General features: G+C 43.6%; 1 protein-coding gene across 1 annotated transcript in view; it reads left to right on the top strand.

Moving 5' to 3' along the window:
- Nucleotides 1-406: 406 nt before the first annotated feature.
- LOC8027491 (beta-1,3-galactosyltransferase 1) overlaps nt 407-21,249 on the top strand; it is a 101,073-nt gene continuing 80,230 nt past the window's right edge. The window contains exon 1 of the mRNA XM_029968787.3: nt 407-825. The gene's annotated coding sequence lies outside the window, so the exon portion shown is untranslated. The remainder of the gene's footprint in view (nt 826-21,249) is intronic.

Genomic DNA, 21,249 nt, shown 5'->3' on the forward strand with positions numbered 1-21,249 from the left:
ACAAGTCGGCCATTTAAGCAGCGCAACATTGAGAATGAAAAAAAAAAAAAAAAAGAAGTCTTACAGGCAGGATACGTCTTGTTTGCGTTCTAGATTAAATGTCAGTATATTCATTGTAATTTCTGACGAAAGTAGCATTCTCCGTCCATCCGGTGTACCACACGTTTTCCCTTCTTTTGGTGTTGAGTATTGTTGGTAATATTTTTGAAGAGCTCGACTCTCAATGGACGGAAGCTTCACTCGCATCCCGCTATACCTCCGCCCCTGACAAGCTCTAAATTCCGAAAGAGATTGTCGTCGCTGTCGTTTCCTAAAAAAAGCGCCGCGACACTTTCACCCTTGCTCTCTCCCTCCACCTTCTCTCCTCTTTTCAGCTCGCGAGGGGATGGTAGCGCGCACGCCTCTCCCAGTCACGCCAGTGCTCGGAGTGAATGCGGTGGCGGCTCCGCGAACTACGCGGCCCCGGGCACGCATCCTGCCCAGCGCAGGAGCAAGTCAGAAGGGAGCCGCGGAGTCACGCCAGCCGCGCAGGCGCACAGTGTGATATCGACGCTACGGAGCCGAAAGAAAGGACCGACGGGGTCGTCGGCTTTGCGCTCGCTGCCGGCGTGGAAGACGCACATTGCAGGCTGGGGCGCGAGCTGGAAGCCACAGTCGTCGCTTCGGATGCTGGAAGCCGAGGAGCCGATGGGGCCACTTTCTTCTCGGAGGTGTTGCGGTGCTCTTCCAGCCATAGGAGGTGTAGCTGATGTGTGGGAATCGCTTCGGAACTTGCGCGCATACGACGCCTTCGCCGAGACTGAAATTCGCGCCGCGGCTGTAAAGGTGAGCAAAACCTTCGCTTGACTACTATCCGCACTCGGTCGCCGAAATGACCTTTCGGAACGAACGCAATTGATTTCCTCGACCCGTTCTATGCTCTGTTTCATTTCCAAGTGCGAGCGAACTAACAAGCGCGAACACCGGGATTTTAGCGTCCCTGTTGTGCACGCGCACTCTCGTGGTGGGCAAGCATTGTTCGGGGCAACATGCTCGTGTTTTAAGCTTCGGCATCTTGGATGTTATGATTTTAGTGCTCTCGCGTACGGTGCGAGTTTTTCTCGCCTTTCGATGCGATAAAGATGCTGATGCTGAGCTTTACATCAAGCACGTATAGGCTGCAATTTGTTTTATGAACATTAGAATTGCGTATAGTAAGAAGTTATGTCTCTTCGCAGACATGCCAAATACCCCTTGCTTAACCCCTTTTTTCTACGCCAGTGCTTTGTAACCTTGTGAAACATGGTTCTGCGAGACAGGATCGTGCGTGTCGCTATAAAACTCACTGTGTTAGTTTGCCATGCATTATACGCGGCTCGCTCGCCTAATGACACCAGGACATAGTTCTTCACAACACGTCGTTTGTTGCCTTCTCTGTCTTCCCCAACCTTGCCGTCGTTGCGAAGGAGTAAAGCAATCTTACTCCGTCGCTTTGCGGGGTCATAAAAATAAACAGCCCTTTGATAGCAAATCAGATAATTAGAACGATAGACTTGCGGCTTCGCGAGAATGCGACGCTGTTCTAACGAAATTCGAAAAACGTTTCGTTGTAACGTCAAGTTATTCGTGTTCCGCAAATACACGCGAGTGATCGAGGAGTACAGCATGTTTTCAGTAGCTCTTAGATATGAATTTGGCAATAAAGTGCTAGCAGATTGTTACTGCGCCAACGACACAACTTCTTGGGTATACATGTGCCGGAAAGAATAACCATCTATGGCGTCAATGCAAAAGATAATATGGGTAAACTGTCTGAAACGATAACGCATTCCAAAAAGATGATGAAGTTATTTGTTGGATATTTCCGGGCGCAACCCCACAAAATTTTAGGCGATAACGACACTTCAGGGTAAACTGAGACGAACATAGCTATGATAAAACGCTGTCACTGTTCTGCGCTGTTTACACTGATAGGGCCATTTGTTCACGCCGTTTCATATACTTTTCAGTCTTGTGAGAATTACAGGCAGTGCTCGCCTGTTAACGTTATATGAGAAAATATACTTCGTCTTCAGTGTTCCACCGACTACAAACTGGTCTATATAAAATTATACACCTAATTGCAAGCAAATCATACTTTAGTAATAGGTGCTTCGAGCTCGTGACGGAGGTTCGTGCATAGGTCGGCTCGGCGATTCCTAAGAGACCTATGTTGCTCGCAACCTATGGCTGACCGTGTGACATAGTTGTGCTTGAGAGGTGAACTTCGGTCACCAGTGTACACCAAATATAGTAAGCTAGTTTTAAAACAGTACATCATAATACAATGTAGACAAATAGTCACTAGTGAAAAACTCGCTCAAAAGGTTAATGAAGTCGCCGTCTCTGCGTTATGCGTCTACGGCGTTATCAAGCTCGGAATTTTCGCTGAGCGTTATGTTTCAAGGCTATAGTTGAATATGAACTACCGTGGAACAACCATACCGGGTGTATTGTTGCACAATAACTCCAGTGCTGACATTTTAAAAGCGCCTCGAAGTAGGTTTTATTTTATAGTATCTCTTATCAAAAGGGAGTCAAATACTTTCGCGCAAGCCATGTTCACCAAAGTTAATTTCTCTGCTCATCCTGAGTTTATTGTTTTATTAAAGCAGACGAAAAAAATAACATAAGACTCTCGTACTAATTTAATGTAAAATAATTCCGCGTTTTTTTTTTCTTTTATTTATGTGCCGAGATATTTGTATTTATGAAAGGGACAGTGTGGTGTGGAGGGGCTGTCAGACGGCGTTTATGTGGCCTTGGGAGTCGCAAACTTAAAGGGGCCCTGCAATCACATTTAAGCGTCTACCTTTTTAGCGGTTTCTACGTCTCTTGGGGTTGGGGCAAGCCAGCGGGCACGGAGAGAGTAACTAAATATCAGTGCGTCATATTTTAACCGGACGACGCGGAAAACTCCTCCACCGACGAGGGCGACCCGCGGTACCGAAAGCGCGCAAAATGTGACGTCTTTGGTCCTGGGCTTGCCACTGGTCAAAGCCGTTAAGAGCTTTTTTTTAGTCGAGATACAAAATATAAGTGTCGCGAACCGTTTCAATTATGTATGAAAGTAGTTTTTGTTCACTATTTTAGATCAGAAAAGAAACAAATGCAGTTTAGGAAGTACGGAAACGAGAAATGACCCGTCGACATACCCGCCACCAAGCGGCGGAAAAAAACGGCGCATACTAGAAAAGGCTAGTGGGATGACGCTACGACAAACGAGGAGCGTAGAAAGGTCCCGGATGTACTCGGTGGCGCTGTGGTCGTATACCGGCTCGAGAATCCGACCGGTTCCGAGCGTTCCGAAGGCCTTCGGCGCTGGCCCTGTTGGCGATTTGGCCATTTGGCGGTGCGTCAGCGCGAAGTGGCTCCCGTTCTGAACTGATCTTTACCCCGTGTTTGCTGTCGTTTGTGGCCAATGAAATGTTATGCCGAATTAGTGTTTAGTCGCGCTGCAAATGCAATACGAGCTGCCCTGGCCGCCCGCTTCATACAGCCTATCGAACACGTGCTTTAGTGGCGCCCTCTCGAGCCGTCGACACGGAGTGCGGCAGCCGTGTGCGCTCGATGAGCTCACTACTCCTCCTCTAGTTCAAGGCCACTCAAGGCAGGACCTACGACGTCATTAGGAGGTTATTTTTTGCTTGTTTTGTAATTCTAATTTGCCTATAACTTTTAAAATAAAGCGAGATTTGAGAAAAGAAAAGTTGGATTAAGTTACTACGTTCAGTACGCTCAGGTTCAGTGCAAATTAAAAACCAGTCAAAAAATCATTGCAGGGCCCCTTTAAATATGCACACATCTTTTGCCTAAAACAGTTGTCGGGCTCGCAATCGAAGCCATGACTTGCAAGTTTGAAGAACAGTTTTGCGTTATCTGGGCGTACACAAGCGTTGGAACGTGAGTAAGCCGGTACGAGTGATACCATGCATGACTGGCCACTGTCCTGTATATCATTTGTGAGCGAACGTGGCGCTGTACTTTGCCTAAAAAGGATATGCGTAGTCAATGCTTTGTTTACAACTTGTGAGGGGCTGTGCGGCGCAGACTGAGCTGAAGGTGAATGCTGTATTGATATTATAAAGGTATTTTTTTCCTTCTCTTGAATTTATAATGCTCCAATATGTGAGTGCTTGTGCGATCACGGTTGTAGGTTTTTGTTTCCTTTTCATCTCAGAATAGGTTATCTTTATTCATCTAATTCATAAGCTAGGCGCAAATTAGCCTCGCTGTTATACATCGAGCCCGCGCCGGCAACAAAAACTAGTAAGCTGATTCGCAACTTGACATCTGGATTGTCCTATTTACATTTTCAAAGTTTCAGCACGTTATTTTTTGCCCCTCCTTCGTCCATTGCATGATTAAATCACACCCCGATGTTAGATATTGTCAGCGACAGATTATCTACCGGCCCTGGCCGAACAACTACACACGTGAAACTGAAGTCTCGAAAACGTAACCTTGTCCGATATGAAAGGCAGCGTACTAATTTCGATCGGTTGGACGTGGTTCCAACATGGCTGACGCCCGTACTACCCTGCCCAGGCAAGCCTGTGAGTAGGTCGGTAGCACGGTTGAAGAGGAGAGAGGTGTCAGAACAGGGCTAGAAAGAGGTTTGAAATTCCACCGGGGCTTCGCGCATCTCCCGGGCGGGCTCTGTCGGCTTGGGGTTTGGAGCGCAGGAACAGTCGCGCGCCGTGGGGCCTTCGGGCGGGCTCGACCACGCACCTCGCGGGCTTGAAAACGTGTGGGCAAATAGGCACGGTTTTTCCAGCTCCTTTCATGTTTCATGCTGTACCATCTCACGGCGTTTGCCAGAAATGGGAGCAAAGCTTCGACACCCTGGCTACTTTTCGGGGGTGGAATGTGGCCCGGAGGGGCGACGCTATGACGTCTCAAAGTATCGTGACACGTGACATCACTGCTTGTTTTAGTTGTTTTTGCTTCGGGACATGTGTCACGTGACATATGACGTCACTGGTAAGTCGCCCGGCGGCTGAACCAATCAGCGGCGCCGCGAAAGTGACGTGAGGTGCGCCTCGGGTTTGTTTACGTCCGGCAGGCCGAACTTCTGCGGGAGAAGCAACCAACGTTACATGTCCGTTCAACGCTTCGGTTCGCGGTAGCGGCCATGAATACAGAGCCACGGAGGTCTCCGGGGTGGCTCTGGTCAGCGCTATTAAAGAATATCCATTGCTTTATAAACCCAGCACCCCGATTTGAACGAGCGCCCAAAAAAGAACTCACCGTGCCAGCAAATCTGTGCCACCTCTTAAAGGGAAACTTCGCCGTCTTTTCGAGCTACCTAACCCAAACGCATAATCCGAATGCGAATGGCTTTCTGATTCTGAAATGCTATCTCGTTCTCCCAGATTCACTGTAGTTAACCTAAAAAAGTGATATATTTTTCTTTTGTTGCCGAAACCGAAACATTGTTCTCCCTAGTTTTCCCCCAGTTCTCCCCGCCGCCTAAACGTGGCGTCACTGGTGTGCAGCGAGGCGCGCGGCCGGCAATCGGGTACGCTCGCGCCCGCCTTTTCTCGCGTCTAACAGCGAGAAAACCTGGGCGTCCGTGCTGTTTGAAGTTGATAATTATATATAAATTTGCACAAAGTATGGCCTTGACTTACGTACATAACTATAAGAAAGCAAGAAAAAAAAAAAAAACAAACGGGAGCAATTCGAATTTTTATAAAATCGTTTTTGCAACTCGCTACGCTCAAGCCGCGGCTTGCTAGTTTCGTGATGTCGCTAGTAAATCCGTTCCCTTTTTATTAGAAGATGGCTGACAAAGAAAGGTCGAAGATTCACGCAATATATTTTTTTACGAATTGCCAAAGCACCGCGGAAGATGCCCCACACGTTCGTATGACCTGACGAAACGTGCCATTTGTTTTAGATTTTCTTTTGAAAAGTTACTGTTGCAGGCGTCAACACGTGTAACTACTCTTGTGGCATGAATATGCTCCTTGGTGCTTAAGTAATTTAGCAAAAGATCTGTAGACCATTTCTGAAAAGCGCTTCTGGTCAATGCCATTTTCAGCGTTCGTGCGTGTGGCGAGTACATTGCTCGCCTTCCAAAGCGATGAACACGTGCGTGCTGGGCTGGAACCTAAGACATGTAGGCTGTGATTCTCGTAAACAATGAGATGTATAAAATGGAAGTAACTGCATTCGTGCAGATCAGATGGCAGGTTACTGCTCATGAAGTTCGTGTTAAAACGACGATTAAACGAACTTCGAAAGGACCAAGCCAAACATCAAGGTGCAATGGAATGCGTATAAAATACACAAATACACTGTTCATCTCCAAATAAAGAATATTTGCTTGAAGATAAAATAGTGCGTGAGCTATCGAAGACATGATAAATCTTTTAATTCACAATAAGTTAACAAAAGTTAAAAAAAAATGTGTACCCGTATTTTTTCTTATTTCTTGTGGAGTAGAATGCAACGCGTTCAAACACCCATCCACGAGACCACATGGGAAGGGGGTAATTTTATGAGATTCCTTTTTTTCCCTTATAATTAAGTTGGTTTTGCACAGTTTCTACAAGCTGTAAATGTACATGCCTCCCCTCAACGACATTATTATTTTCATGTCTTCAAAAAAAAAAAACTTTTCAGTCCTATATAAAATAATTCCGCAACAGAATAAATTAAAGACGTCTTCATCACTTCTTCTGCAGAGACAAACCAGGCAAAGCTCTATCGTATATTAATGGAGCTTAACGCCTGCTCCATAAACCTCTGTAATAGCAGACAGGAATAGCAATATGTCGAAAGTCATGTCGAAATTCTGAGTTGAACTTTGTTTAGACGTCTCACTTCTCGTCTTCAGCATACCGGCCGCGTGAGTGGAACTTCGAAAGTAGCCCGAGCTAGAATCGACGTCCGAAGCAAATATAGTGTTTATACAAAAATAAAAAAAAAAAAAAATCAATGAAGCAATTGTGAATAACAAATGTGACAGTGCAAAATGTCGGCTATATTGCTAGATTGTGTACTACATTTCTCGATATTATTAGCGCTCTTCTTTGGACGGCTGTCGTAATGGTCAAAACCGGCTTGAGTTTGCGCTTGCCGCTCTTGAAGCAGCTCCAGCAGCTGAAGGATACTCATCTCGCAGCACGCGTCTATAAAGTATTCCGAGCATAAGTGAGTATGTTTCAAGTGACACTAGTTCTGTCGGCACACAGCTCGCGCTAAGGCACCTTGACGTGGCTGGCCTCCATTGCTGCCGGGGAACGCTTGTTTATTTGTTTTTGTTTCTCCCAAAAAAGAAGGGTAAAAAAAAGAAGCCTTTTCCCGGCACTGTTTCTACAATCTATCACGGAGCACAGATTGCTACTCATTGCAAAGGAAGTTTCAACCTTGAAGCTGAGAAAACAATTATCTCGATCTCTGGCTTCCGGAAAACCACTTCGCGGCTGCCCGAGTCGCTCCTCCGCCTGCACTTCCGTCACGTACGCGGGTTGGAGAAAGAAGGGGTTTTTCATTGTTGCTCGTCGAAAGTCGCCTCCTGGAATCCTCGCGGCCAGGCGTAATTTGAAACTTCAATAACTTAAGGGAAAAATTGTATTTTTATAACAATTTTTGGTTATCATTTGAGAAAGGGTTATTGATGCGGTCGCAAATTTCCAGCCAAATCGAAGTCTACCAAAAAATCGGCGGAGTTCCCATTTAACAGGTGTGTGCTGCGACTCGGTAGCTCGAACGAGTGCCCGCCCGTGTATAGTTGTTGTGCTTCTCTGTACGGTTCCGAGGGCCCATGTCAACATAATGATCCTTTTTCGTATAGGAACGACGACGCAAGTGTGATTGTGAGAAGACTAAAATTGTAAAGTCGCATGCAATTGCAAATTGCGTGTGACTTTCTGATGTTATGACTCCGCCCTCCGAGCCCCAATCAGTCGCCGAAAAGGTAGACCCCTCGCTACGTGGAGATTTGACGCCATTCAGACACCTTTCTTCTTCCACCATAGTCTGTAGCATTATGTGTGTGTAATCTTCTCGGAGGCTGCCGGCCTAGCCGGTTCACGGTCGCGTGTGTCATTTTATATTAAAGGACATTCTATAGTCCGCCTGCGTGATGATGCACGTTATTATCAAAAATGCGAAGATTACTTCCAAAAAGTAATGAATTAAATTACATTACTAATTAGTTCCCTCTGTAATATGCAAATGTAATTCAATTAAATTACATATTACTCCAGACTAAAAGTAATTTCTTTGCATGAGTTACTTTTACAAAATAATAAATAACTTCGAAGCCTTTTTTTAAATTCCATCAGGCAGTAATTTGTGCCCGTGATAACGGAAGTGTTGAACATAGTGTAGAGTTTTTTAAGATTTGACTAAAAGAGAGAGCTCACCGGTTTCACTGTTCACTCAACGGTGAAGTTGCTTGGTTAATGGCTGATGTGATTGCGTCCTCTTGATTTTGGAGAACTGGTCCCCCTGGGTTGGTCGGGCCATTGCAGCTCATTTTTACATGATTTCGTAACGACTCTTGTGAGATGTGCTAAACTGCCCTTTATATGGCTTTTGGCGAACAGGATCCATCGTTTCCGATTCGATTCCGGTCAAGGTTGAGGATATTCCTACAACTTCTATTTCTGACTCGGACGCCTTCCCGGACATTCTTCGCGAGGAGTATTGTTCCCACTGGTCTATATTGCAGCTGGCTGGACCGCGGATCTCTCGCCTCATTGAGCTGCACTACTTTTCTCGCCCAGCGGAGTCACTCTTGACCACGAAACATTTATTTATAAGAACTGCGAGAGCCGTCCCTTTTAATGTTTGTACGCAAGCTATTTGACGGGCTTATCGAAAAGCCGCCAAAAACTTTCAGTTCCGACAACAATTTGGAAATGGGGGAAGAGGCATTTTTTCTTGTTTTTTTCCCGAGAGTTCCATGCAATTGTTGATGTCATTCAATGACCGCCGGTGGCGACACTTGGCCCCAGCTGCCGAGGCCACGGTCTGCGATCCAGCCTACTACAATAGAGATCAGTGATTGTTCCATAACTCCAGAAGAGAGTGAATTATCGCGCGTTGTCATGCGAGACTGTCCGATGTTTGCTGGGGAGAAACACCAACAGAGAAGGAAAAGGGTGGCGGGCGCCTCCAGAGATGTCCTTCTCCAACGAACCAGCGGCTATTGGCGAAGAGATGTCTTGGTGGCGCTACTTTGCGGCAGCTCTGTTGTGACGGTTTAGGCGCTATGTAATAGCACGGAGTGGCTATGTTAGATCGCATGTATGTCGATTAAAACAATTTATTTATTAAAAAAAAGAAAACGTTTGTGATGCTTTGTGTGTTACCTTAGAATCAATAGCAGCACCTAGAAGTTGATTTTTTATATTAAAAAGTTTACAATGTGAAGAAAAGAAAGCAGGTCTGGAGCTTCATATTGCAGCTTGCGCGGAGTGCGTCAGAACTGTTCACAGACTCTGATTATTCTTTTTTTTTCCGATCTGCGAAGCCTCTTACAGAGAGAGAGGTTTTGCATTCACCAGAATAAATACGTGCTGTCTTCTTAGTTGTACACGCGCTCACAGTTTTGTTGCAAAGCGCTACACACTTGTTTTAGATACATTGAGCTTGCCAATACCGACCATTCTATCAAAGTGTAACTCCAAAGGTGCTGACGGACGGACAAATGATCGTCAGCAGCTGATGCTTAACTCTTCCCGCATCGAATAGGTGGCTAGAAGAGGAGAAACGTTCACAACTTCTTAAATTGTCGGCCGTGTCCCAGGATATTGAGGAGCTTTATTTGTTTGTTCTATTTTTACTAAGATTTGTTTACAAATTTAAAATCGCTCGGACGCATTATGCGCCATCCTTTGGGTTCGCAAAATTATACATTGAAACAGTAGTGATTTCTACTAGGGGTATACCTTATTTTTGGATACTGAAGTGCCTCCGACTTACAAAATTTGAAAGACCTCCACCGCGGGGCACCTCTCACGTTGCGCGTCGACCGGCTGAATAAGTAAGGATTTAGTTGATACGACTCAGGAAGCAAGCGACTGGCTCTTCCTGCCAGTTAGTTTGAAAAAAATCTTTGTTGAATGAGTTACGAAATTATAAAACAGCAATAAACTTGGAACTAATAGGGATACCAGCAGTCACAGAAAGAACCCTTTGGAACCAACAGGATACACAGAATACTTTTCACTTTTGTGTTTACTACACACGCGAGAGGTCCTCAAATTTCACTTAGCTTTATTCACTTTGATGATACATTTCGACATAAATTTCGTTCTCAGTTTTACTTTGCCCGAATCATAAAAGACTAACACTATTCGCCGTGGTAAATTTTGTATTGGGGTAAAGTGCTGGATACTCATTTTTCATTATCCAACTTTTTGTACGGTCGTAGAGATCTGCAAACCATCATCTGGGCGCTTCGACCCCTCAGCGCCAAAAAAAAAGTTCGTTAGCACGACTACACGTGCCATGTTTTGATGCTTTGGTACAATGTTCTACTGCAAATATCCCTTCACTAAATAATCACAACGTGTAAAACAGGCTTTGCTGCGCGTTACGCAAAGAGCGCATGAAGCGAGCTGACGACCCGAGGGACCCAGGATCTGCGCGGTCTGTCCTGCCCGCGACGTCACAAGCGATGATGATAATAGCTAGAGAAGCGCCCCCTGCACTTCGCGCACGCCGCCAATAGCGTTTGCGTTTCCCCGACTTAACTTCCCAAGGTGAGCCTGCCTTGCCCACTTTTTGCCGTTTCCAACTATATTCCGTTCGCCCCTAAGCTCATAGTGCGATGGTGTCTACGGGCTCGTCGGACCAGTCAACCGCCTTCCTTTCATCACTTCTTTGCGCGTGGGTATTGGGGGAGGGGGGCGTGATCAAGTGGCGAAAGATAGACGCACATCTGCCTCAACGAGCGCGCAGCTTCCACCGCACTGTCAGCTTGTTTTCACTCGAAAGTTTTAGAGCGCAGCTCTTAGGCGCCCGTTTCCGGCTTGAGCGGCGTCGGCGTCGCCGTCGGCGTCGCCGTCACCGTCGGCGTAACCGCGCGTAACCCTCGCAACTCTTGTGAGGGTTACGAGGGTTACTCACACGAGGGTTACTCACACGAGGGTTACTCACACGAGGGTTACTCTCAAGGGGTTACCCTCACGAGGATCACGAGGGTTACTCTCGAAACCCTCAGGAGGGTTGCGAGGGTTAGCTTCCCTCAAAAGGGTTACCCTCGCGAGGGCTACGAGGGTTATGAGAGTTACCCTCACGAGGGTCACAAGGGTTACCATCACGAGGGCCGCGAGGGTTATAAGAGTTACCTTCACGAGGGTCACGAGAGTTACCCTCACGAGGGTTACTAGGGTTACCCTCACGAGGGTCACGAGGGTTACCCTCACGAGGGTTACCCTCACGAGAGTCACGATGGTTACCCTCACGGCGGTCACGAGGGTTACCCTCACGAAGGTCATGAGGTTTACCCCCTGATGTCACTTGACCTCTGATGTCACTTGACGCCCTGGTCACGTGACACCCCTCATTTCATGTGACCTCCCTGATGTCACGTGACTCCTGATGACACGTGACCTCAGGGAGTCGCCTATCCCTCAGTACTCTTCTATCCTCCTCCTCCTCCTCAAGAGCTCCGCTCTAATCCGGCGTTACAGGGAGTTGTGACCGGCTTTTATTTTTTCTTCATCCAGTTTGTCTTTCGACCCCGTCTTTGCGTATATATCTCGCTCTCTACTCCCGCGTCGCGGATCTTATGTTCTCTCATGGGCCTCGAAACAATGTAATTCCGGAAGTATTGAGTAATCTCCTCAAGATTACTTCATGAAAGTAATTCATTACATTACTCAATTACCAGCGTAGAAATGAATTACATTACACATTACAGCAAAAAAGTAATTTAATTACAGTAATATCATTACAGCTAGTAATGTGATTACTGCCATATCTGGCTAGGATGCATTTTTCTTTTATATTATCATCCTTCTAGTGTGTTACGTTTTTTACCCTTTGGATTTGCAAAAACATTTTTTTAAACACGGTGAAGCCTTACTTAAAGGAAATTGAAACCATTTTTCGCTTTATTCTACATAAACTATAAAATTGTTGGCTGCTTCACATTGCCGGCTTTTCCTTCACACATGAGTAATTAGTCATCTTGCTATTTAAATGTGTGTCGGGTTCATATGGTGATTTTTTACAGAAGTATTAGTTATACGTTGAAGGAGAAATCACATATACATTGTGCAGCACAACCAATCCGGCTAAACTCGTATTACATTTGTTGATGTAGATGTGCTACCTAAAAACATATGGCAATCACTTTGAGTACAAGCTAGATACAAGTGAAATGTTCCGCTTGTGGATTAATTCACTTAGTGGGAAATAAACATTTATATATTCAAGTTACTTCGCTCGGAAGTATGCAGATTGTTTTGCAGTACTTCTGAAGTTGGTTTCTTTAGCTTTTCTACGGGAGCTGAACGACTTCAACGACTGTCCCTACATTGTGTGGAAGGAATGAAACACCTCCACATAAAATGAAATTGACCTGATATGTAATCCGGAAATAAGTCAAGAATGGCTCATGTAAGATTTTTATTAGGGCATTTCTGTCGGGCCTCATTTTTTTGTTTGTTTATCACAGTTAGTTTATATAATATTTATTTTCTCATATAGGTAGTCTCCGTTTCTCAGTTGTTAAAAACCAAAAGACGAAATCTGAAACCGACAGTATTTATGTTGCAGCTATCATTTCTGTTCTATGCTCGAGCCTTTTTGTATTCAAAGTTGCTTGTGTTCAGTTTTATTGACGGCTGTTGCTCTCAGTTTTGATCAAGTGTCCTTATGGCGGAAGACAAAAGTAATGATATACCCAAAATGAACTTTTTCGTTTTGTGAAAATGCACCCCGACCTGTATCTGCTGAGGTTAGCCTTGCCCCTCACAGCGCAGCTGCGATGAGCTACACCGTGCTTTGGCCAGAATAGTTTCACACGCATGTCTGAAAACTCTACGTGCTGTGCCAGTAAGTTGAGCTCAAGTTTGTGCCCTATTGTAGTTTCCACGTATGATGTACTCAGGTGCGCTAACGAAGGAATTATTGACGGCGAACAAAACTCGAGTCCACGGAAATTTTTGTCTGCGTAAAACAAAACAAAAAAAAAAGAAATCCCAGCAAATATGAGTTGAGAAAAATGTAAGACAAAGTAGAAGTCGCAATTACTTAAATTAAATTTAAAAGTTAATGGTTGCCGATTGAACAAAGCCAAACAGCTGAGACTTCCCAGCATATTGCTCCTTCTTCGCGTGTGGTGAGTTGCGGCTCAATGTGCCTCAAGAGTTTGTCAAGCCGCTGCTCAGTCGGAAGAAGTAGCATCTTCAGGTACTCACTCCTGTGAGCGTTACGGTAGTTTTCGATTAATTCTCGAAGCATCCAAATGCCTCCTGTGAAAATAGACACAACTGCAGACTTACTTAGGTGAGTGAATGTTTTACTTTTTTTTTCCTTACTGAGAAGGTTACAGCCTAGGTAAGAGAGTTCGCCACTCAGTGCTACACAAGAACGATCTTCATTGTATATACAATTCCAAACATGAAATATATGCCATTGAATTAATTAAGCATGGCAAAAGAATGTAATAGTCAGAATACATATGATAAAGAATCTTCAGGAGACCTTCGTCCGTGATGTTTCTAAGAGTCAAAACGGAAATTACGTCATTTTAGTGACTCCGTCTAAAATTAAGATTATCAACTTGAAACAAACAGTATGTGCCCACGTGGGAATTGCCAATTTCTGCATTCGCTCTTGAATTTGCTTGAGGATGAAATTGCAAAGCAAGACCTGATATCCAATCGCCTTTTACAAAGCTTACCGCCGAAGATCCATCTAGAGGTGTTTCATAAGGGGAAAACGTTCATTCTGATATACATATCTTCTTTTTATGTCAGCCAGCTCATGGAGACTTGACCAAATATGTGAACGTCAGTCATTGTTAAAACTGGACAGAAGTAAGTTTGAGCGTAAAAGGCTGGAGCAGCTAGCGGAGTGAAAGGCTAGCGACAACACCATGTCTACCATTTGTAAAGATCACCTGATTTTAACAACCACCAAGATTGAGTCGGTGCAGGCTTCGGGAGAAAAAGAACATGATAAACTTATGAACACAGACAAATGAGGGATAAAAAAATAGTATATATACTAAGCTGAGATAAACAACAATATGCTCACCGACTAAATTTTCCTGACTTCAATAATAATAACAATAACAATAATCATAATAATAATCATGATAGTAAATAAAAACAATGCGTTGCAAGTAACGTTAGAACAGCGGAAGGGTAGGGACCAACAGTCTTTTCCTGATGGGGGCACGTCCATATAGCCCCCCCCCCCCCCCTTCCACCACCATTTTCAAAATGATTGCAGACCGGGCACACTAGACGAATGGCCCCGACCCAAGGGATCATCAAAACGGGGGAAGGCCATCCTCAATTCATTGGTATATTGCATAAGAAGGTTTGGTACCAATCACGTGATCTACTCAGAACAACCCTGCCAAGGCAAGCCATACTTTGATGTAAATAAATACATGTTTAAGCTCATTCACTTCGTTGCTCCTTCAACTACCAGACACGCTCGACCGCCCTGCCCTCCGTACATTGGGGAGTAGAAACCTTGCAGTAAAGCCAACGTGCGACACTACCCTTTTGTCGATTCGGACGCACGTATGTGTGTTTGAGCTAGTGAGGCAAAAGTAACTTGACTAGCAATATTATTGATAGTGTTTTTTTTAATCAAAACTATCGATAGTGTCGAAAACTAGCAATAGTGGCCAATCGATAGTGCTATCGATAGTTGACTTTATGATACCATCGATAGTACTACTTTTGATAGTTGACTATGAAGAGTACTATCGATAGTGCTATCAATAGTCGGCTTTTGATTGACTGTGAAAACTGAACTCAGAAAAGTACCGTGCTAAGGAAATAAAAGCACGACCCAAAGAAGAGAGGACGTCGGATATGTACGGGCAGAGAGCGGGGTGCTCGGGGCAAAACATGGAATAGAAACGAAACAAAACATAGATCGGCTTTCTAATACAATGAGTTTGGGTATAAAACAAATATAGCGCCTTTCTACTTTTCCTGTGCACACGTTTTGTATATTCCTGAGGTTCAGATATCAGGCTTCGTACATTAATATGCCCACATTTGTGGAAATAAAGAGTACAGTCAGTATTTTTTTATATATATATATATATATATATATATATATATATATATATATATATATATATATATATATATATATTTATTTTGGAGTTGGGAAAACACTTGATAAAGACAGTTCTCATTTTCAAAAGTTTCACGCTTAGGTTTCGCTTGTTATTCAGCTGTTACATATTACTTTCTATAGTTTTGACAACTGACAGGTAAAATGGGCACTCTGCTGGGGATCATACTTTTGTTTTTCTGCTGATGATCATTGGCAGCTAATTTACGGAAATCGTGAATTAGCTGTTGACAGAAACAGTTAAGCTTGTTTGCCGTGATGTGCCGCCACATTTTATTCGGTTTTATTTTTGCAGGTTTTGATAACGGTGATTGATAAATTATTTACCTGTTATAAAATAGAACTTCTAACTGGAGGACCAGTTACATAATGCATAAATAAATACATCGGAGTCTATAGATATGCCAATGTCTGTTATGGACACTTCAAATTGAACATTAACAGACAAAACGTTACACCAAGCCAAGTAAAAGTTTCCACTTTGACTTAATAGTCAAAGTGGAAACAAATCGCGATTTTTAATAAAAATAAATCTGGTTTATTTATATCAGAATTATTTATTTTAAATCGGAATAATTTGATACGTAATCGCTGTAGCTGGAAATAGAGTATTTATAAGTAGATTATTGTTTAAACATGGAAGATTGCTTAGTCATTTCGTCCGATCACCAAAAATAGTACGAAAACAATTACTGTAAATTTGAAGAGCACTCTAATTAGCATTACTCCTGTAAGTCTCGTGATGCTCAAAAAGAACTGTATTTACTTTTTTTTCACTGTGGTTTGCATGCAATAACACATTACGTCGCTAAAAAAACAAAGTAAAAGGTAAAAAAGAAAAACAAAAACGTAACGTACTGATATGCTTAGAAAAGGACCTCCTTTTGATGGTGTTTATCAGATATAAATATGTATTTCTTGATTATGTTTTATTTATATATAAATGAAATTCGCACGGAAAGCTGGAAAATGACACACAAACTGTACGAAAAAAAAAAGTATTTCAAAAATGTTTTCGCGAAGAAGTTTCATTTAAATAATCATAGCCAAATATATGTGATTTAAATCGCGAATCATGTCATTATGTAAATCTTAATTAAAATGATAGGAATCGTGATGCTGGTGTTTGCTCTACACCCCGTTACTAATGCTTTTATTTTCATTTTCATTTTTATAATACATTAATTTAGGGAGCATAACGTTAACTGGGTAAAAATTAGAGATACAAACAAGCTTCACGTGATGCAAGTAAACAAATTATTGTCAGTGCGGCATTATTTCAGTGAAAAACTCGTGTGTATTAGAAAGACAATATTGTATAATTTCTATCACGCAACCAGTTTGGTTGAAAAACTGCACGCTTATCCTCTCGTTCGATTAAAGTCATTAGTCAACGTATTTTCGCTTTCGATTACCATTGACAGTAACATATTCATACAGAGTTTTAGTTTATTTAACCTGTAGATTCATTATCAAAAGCGACACATATATTTTAATTTTTCTGATCGAACTTTCTTCATAAAAATAACGAAGTGCAAACACCCGGAAACATTTTCAAAGCAGTAGAAAATCTTCAAAAGGCCATCAAGAAAAATATCTATATTTCAGTATCGATATATGTTATGCATATCCTTTCGATAGAATAGAATTTCTATTTTTTCGATAGTTGGTTCATTACTTCCAAAATGAATATTCACAGATTTTTGATACACTTCCAATATGTTTTAGATTATTGCTCGATCATTATGCGGAAGTCCCAAATTGCAGTTGAGGTTTTCTCCGAGCTTCACATTTCCCTGGTGGACTCTTGACTTTCTTCATCACCTAATAATGCTATCGTTAGGTTTACGATAGTTCGTTATCGATAGTTTCGCGTTAGTCGGCAATCGATAGTTTTGCAATAGTTGACAATGGATAGTATTCTATCGATAGTTTCTCGATTATCGACTATCGATAGAATACTATTCATAGTTTCACCATTGTCGACTACCGATAGTATATATGTATTCCTCGCAGGGGTTACCTGCGTCAGTAGGTGTTCGGTTAGTGGCTTCAGCACGGACCCCGAGCCATACCGGCACGTTCGTCCACGCCTGACTGTGCGTGGGTTCACCATGTCAGGGGACAAGGGCTTCCTGGTGGTTGAGCCGAGCCCGGGGTAGGTTTGGACCCTTCGGGGCCCCCCGGGTGAGGCAATACACCCCTTTGGCCTTGTTTCTCGTAGACGGGTGTCCTGGTAAGGACTGGCGAGGATGATTCACTCCGTCGCCGCCTCTTCTACTATCCCCTCCCTCCCTTCACTGCTCACCTTTACTTCTAATCTTCCTCTCTCGTTTCTCTCCATTTCCTTTTCACCTTCTTGGCGGCAAGGGCCAACCTTAAGTGGAGACGGAAGCTATTTTCGCCCCACCCCCAGCTTATTACATCTGGCTAGGTGCTACTTAAATTACGTGCACAGCAAAATCATTTTTGTTATGTGCCGTTACCCTTTCCCAGATTCGGCTCCATGTTGGGCGGCACAAAGCAGATTTCGAATATCTCACTTTCGAGCGCAGTTCTTAGGCGCCCGTTTCCGCGTTAAGTGGCGTCGCCGTCGGCATAACCGAGCGCGTTGCATGATGGGACGTCACAAACCTATACACCAATTCGATTCCCCGCTAAATTTAGCGAAAAAACTGAATTGGTATGTGGGTCAGTGACGTCCCGTAATGCCACACTGCGCACTCATTTTCGCCGCTAAAGTTTGCGGCAAACCTGACATCACATGATCTGAGCACCAATTCAGTTTCCCCGCTAAATTTAGCGGGGAAACTGAATTGGTTTCAGGTCATTTGCTATCAGTTTTCCCGCTAAATTTTGCGGGGGAAACGACTTTGTGTATAAGTCACGTGGCATGAAGTCTTGTTACATCATTTTTGCTGCTAAATTTCGAGGAGAAACCGAATTGGTGTTGTAGTCACGTGGCGTCAATTTTTCAGCTAAATTAAGCGGGGAAATTGTAATGTCATGTGACATCAAAGGCCACAGCTTCACGAGATGCGGCTTCACGAAATCCGGAGCAACTAGCCAAAATGTTTGACGTTGAAACAAACACAACACGCATTGCATAATGGGGCTCCCGCCATACCCTCCTCGTCCTCCCTGAACTAACCTCAAACAAAACAAAAAATCAAATATATATATATATATATATGTATATATATATATATAGCTGTATAGATATACAGGGTGTTTTTTTTTTTATTCTTACACATTTGTTTAAAAAAAAACGTGAAAGCTACACTAAGGCGGTTTGTGCAGGTTGGTTATACGGCCATGCGGACAGTATGTGGGCGGCTAATCTGTACGATAAGTCGGCTAATTAATTAAAATTCGGTAATTAACTTTTTAATTACTGAGAATAAACGTGTGGTTTTAATTAGAAACTTGCTGGGCTTACAATAACGCTCTTAAAGGGGCTGTCCAACATTATTAACGTTGAAAGAAATCGCAGCCGGTAATTTAATCCCATTTGCCTTGCCCTGAGTGACAGAAAACACCCAACCTTCCTCGGAAATGTTGCGATTTCACTAAGTAATTGGACATTTTAAAACTGCTTTTTTACACGGCCTGCAGCCGCACAGCGGTGGTCGTCGGAACCACAGGGCGTCACCGGCGAGACGTGGACGTGACGTGAGCGTGGCGTTAAATGGGGAACGTGTAAAGCATTGGCAAGTTGTGCAATTGTCTGCTAAACATAAGGCCTATTATTAGAAATCTGGTCGTATTGACATAAACAAATGCATCGAAAGTATCCTACCATTACGAAATATTATTATTCGTAGTTTTAGTGGCGCCATCTATCAGAGGTCAACAAAACCATTTCTGTTCTGTGCCGTTTAGCTCTCATGTTTTGAGCAGCGCTCCAGGTGAGAAAAATAGAATATTCGGATCGCGTTTCGAACCTGCGTCATTACGCTTCCCAACTACAATTTTTTTTATACTTCGCTTTGTTCTAAATGCCAGCGTAGCTGAGGCTACAAGAGCGAGCTGCGAGCTTTCAGCGTTCCTGCCGGGCCGAGCCAAAGCCGCCAGCGAATCGGGAAACCACGGAAACCTACCTCCCCATTAAACATCACAACCACGTGACAACCACTTTACCGGAAAGACACTGTGAGAGTTGAGAGTGGCCGCGGGGGGGGGCACATATTTCAAACTGTTTTTATTTCGTTCAAAAAAGCTAGGGTACGTATCGAAAAACGGTTTCCTGTTCCATATTGCACGGGTGGTAGGGATTAGTTCCCACACCTATCGACCTGAAGTCCGAGAATTGTTGCACAGCCCCTTTAAGTTCTCCACCGAGAAAACTGCTTGCGTTTGTTTTTCTCGAAAACGTGGTGTGATGTCGATGCTTTCGTTGATCATATACAATGCACCAGGTGAAATAAAAACGGAATATATATTTTAAGGCTTATGTTTTACTCCAAGCTCTCGTTCAGCTAACATGTCAAAACGTTAAAACTAAAATGCCATAAATTACATAATATTCTGAGTGTTCTCTCCGACAAAACTTGGGGTTCTGGTTGTTTGTGCCTGCTAAGAACTTATAGGTCGATTGTATGGTCATGCCTTGATTATGATTGGTTTGTGTATGGATCAGCGAGTGCATCAACACTGGAAATGGTTGATTCAATCCATCACGCAGGGATTTGACTTTCGACTGGTGCGTTTCGTTCATCCCCTGTGCTGAGTCTCTATTCTGGAGCTAATAAAACGTCCCTAGAGAAAAAGCGAGGTGACCTAGGTCTAATGCATTCCCTTAGGATACGGTCTGTATCACACATCCGTGTCGGGAACTAGCCGAGGTAACAATTATTGAAGGAACGTTTTAAGTAAACCCACCGCTAAGCACCCCTTTTGATTCCGGAACGACCGTGACTGTCTCGGCTAGCCTTCAGGCGAACCCACCTGTTGCTCAACTTTTCGGGAACAGTGGCACGTCGGAAGCATAGCCTGTTCATCACAGACTTCTCACTCCCTGAGCACACTAAGGAAAATACCCCACCAGAAGTCTTAGAACATAAATTCTATCAGCTACGAGATACACATAAAGACTATACCAGCTTTTATACTGACGGCACAAAAAAAACCTAATCTGTCTGCTGTTCCGTGATCCGATCATTCCTTAAATGTGTGCCGAGGATTAATTGCAGTGCAACTATCTTGACTGCCGAGTTGCATGGTTCAATATTGACAACATACCATATCAAAAATAGGCATCCTACTTTGTAGTCTACTGATTCACTAAGTACTCTGAGAGCGTTCGGATCCCTTCAGAAAGCGAAAACCCTCTAATCACTCATCTACAACATAGAGTGGTTGCTGCAGTTGTGTAAAACAAATTGCAGATAGTCTTTTGATGGGTGCCTAGTCAGGTGGGTATACTTGGCAATGAAGCTGCTGATCGTGCCGCCTCCACAAGTGCTGCAAGGACTGTTGGAAATCACGACATACTCTGCCAAGACTACAAAGCGATCATAAAGAAAAGCATCAGGTCTAATTAGAAAGAGGGGAATGGGCCTCGAGACCAAAAGCAAACCCCATGTTGTGAAGCCGATGCTAGAGGAGTGGGCGAGTGCCCTTCAGAGTGACCGTCTTTTCGAGGTCGTCGGTTAAGGATTGGCCACAAACATTTGACACATGGGTATCTTATTCACCGAGAGGATCCACTTGCATGCGAACACTGTTCAGGTACATTAGCTATGATGTATATCCTTGAGTGCGCCGCATATTAGAAATTCCACCAATTAAACTCCGCCCAGTTTTCCTCAGCACACATGCCTCTACGCCTTGCACTTCTGCTTTTGATGAGCATTTTATAAATCTTACATGTCTTTTTAAATTCTTAGAAAGAACTGAACATCTACGCAGACTTTGAACTACCTTTACAACTTA

Source organism: Ixodes scapularis, unplaced genomic scaffold, assembly GCF_016920785.2.
Source record: "Ixodes scapularis isolate PalLabHiFi unplaced genomic scaffold, ASM1692078v2 PGA_scaffold0__279_contigs__length_252992795, whole genome shotgun sequence".
NCBI classification, from domain to species: Eukaryota; Metazoa; Arthropoda; class Arachnida; order Ixodida; family Ixodidae; genus Ixodes; species Ixodes scapularis.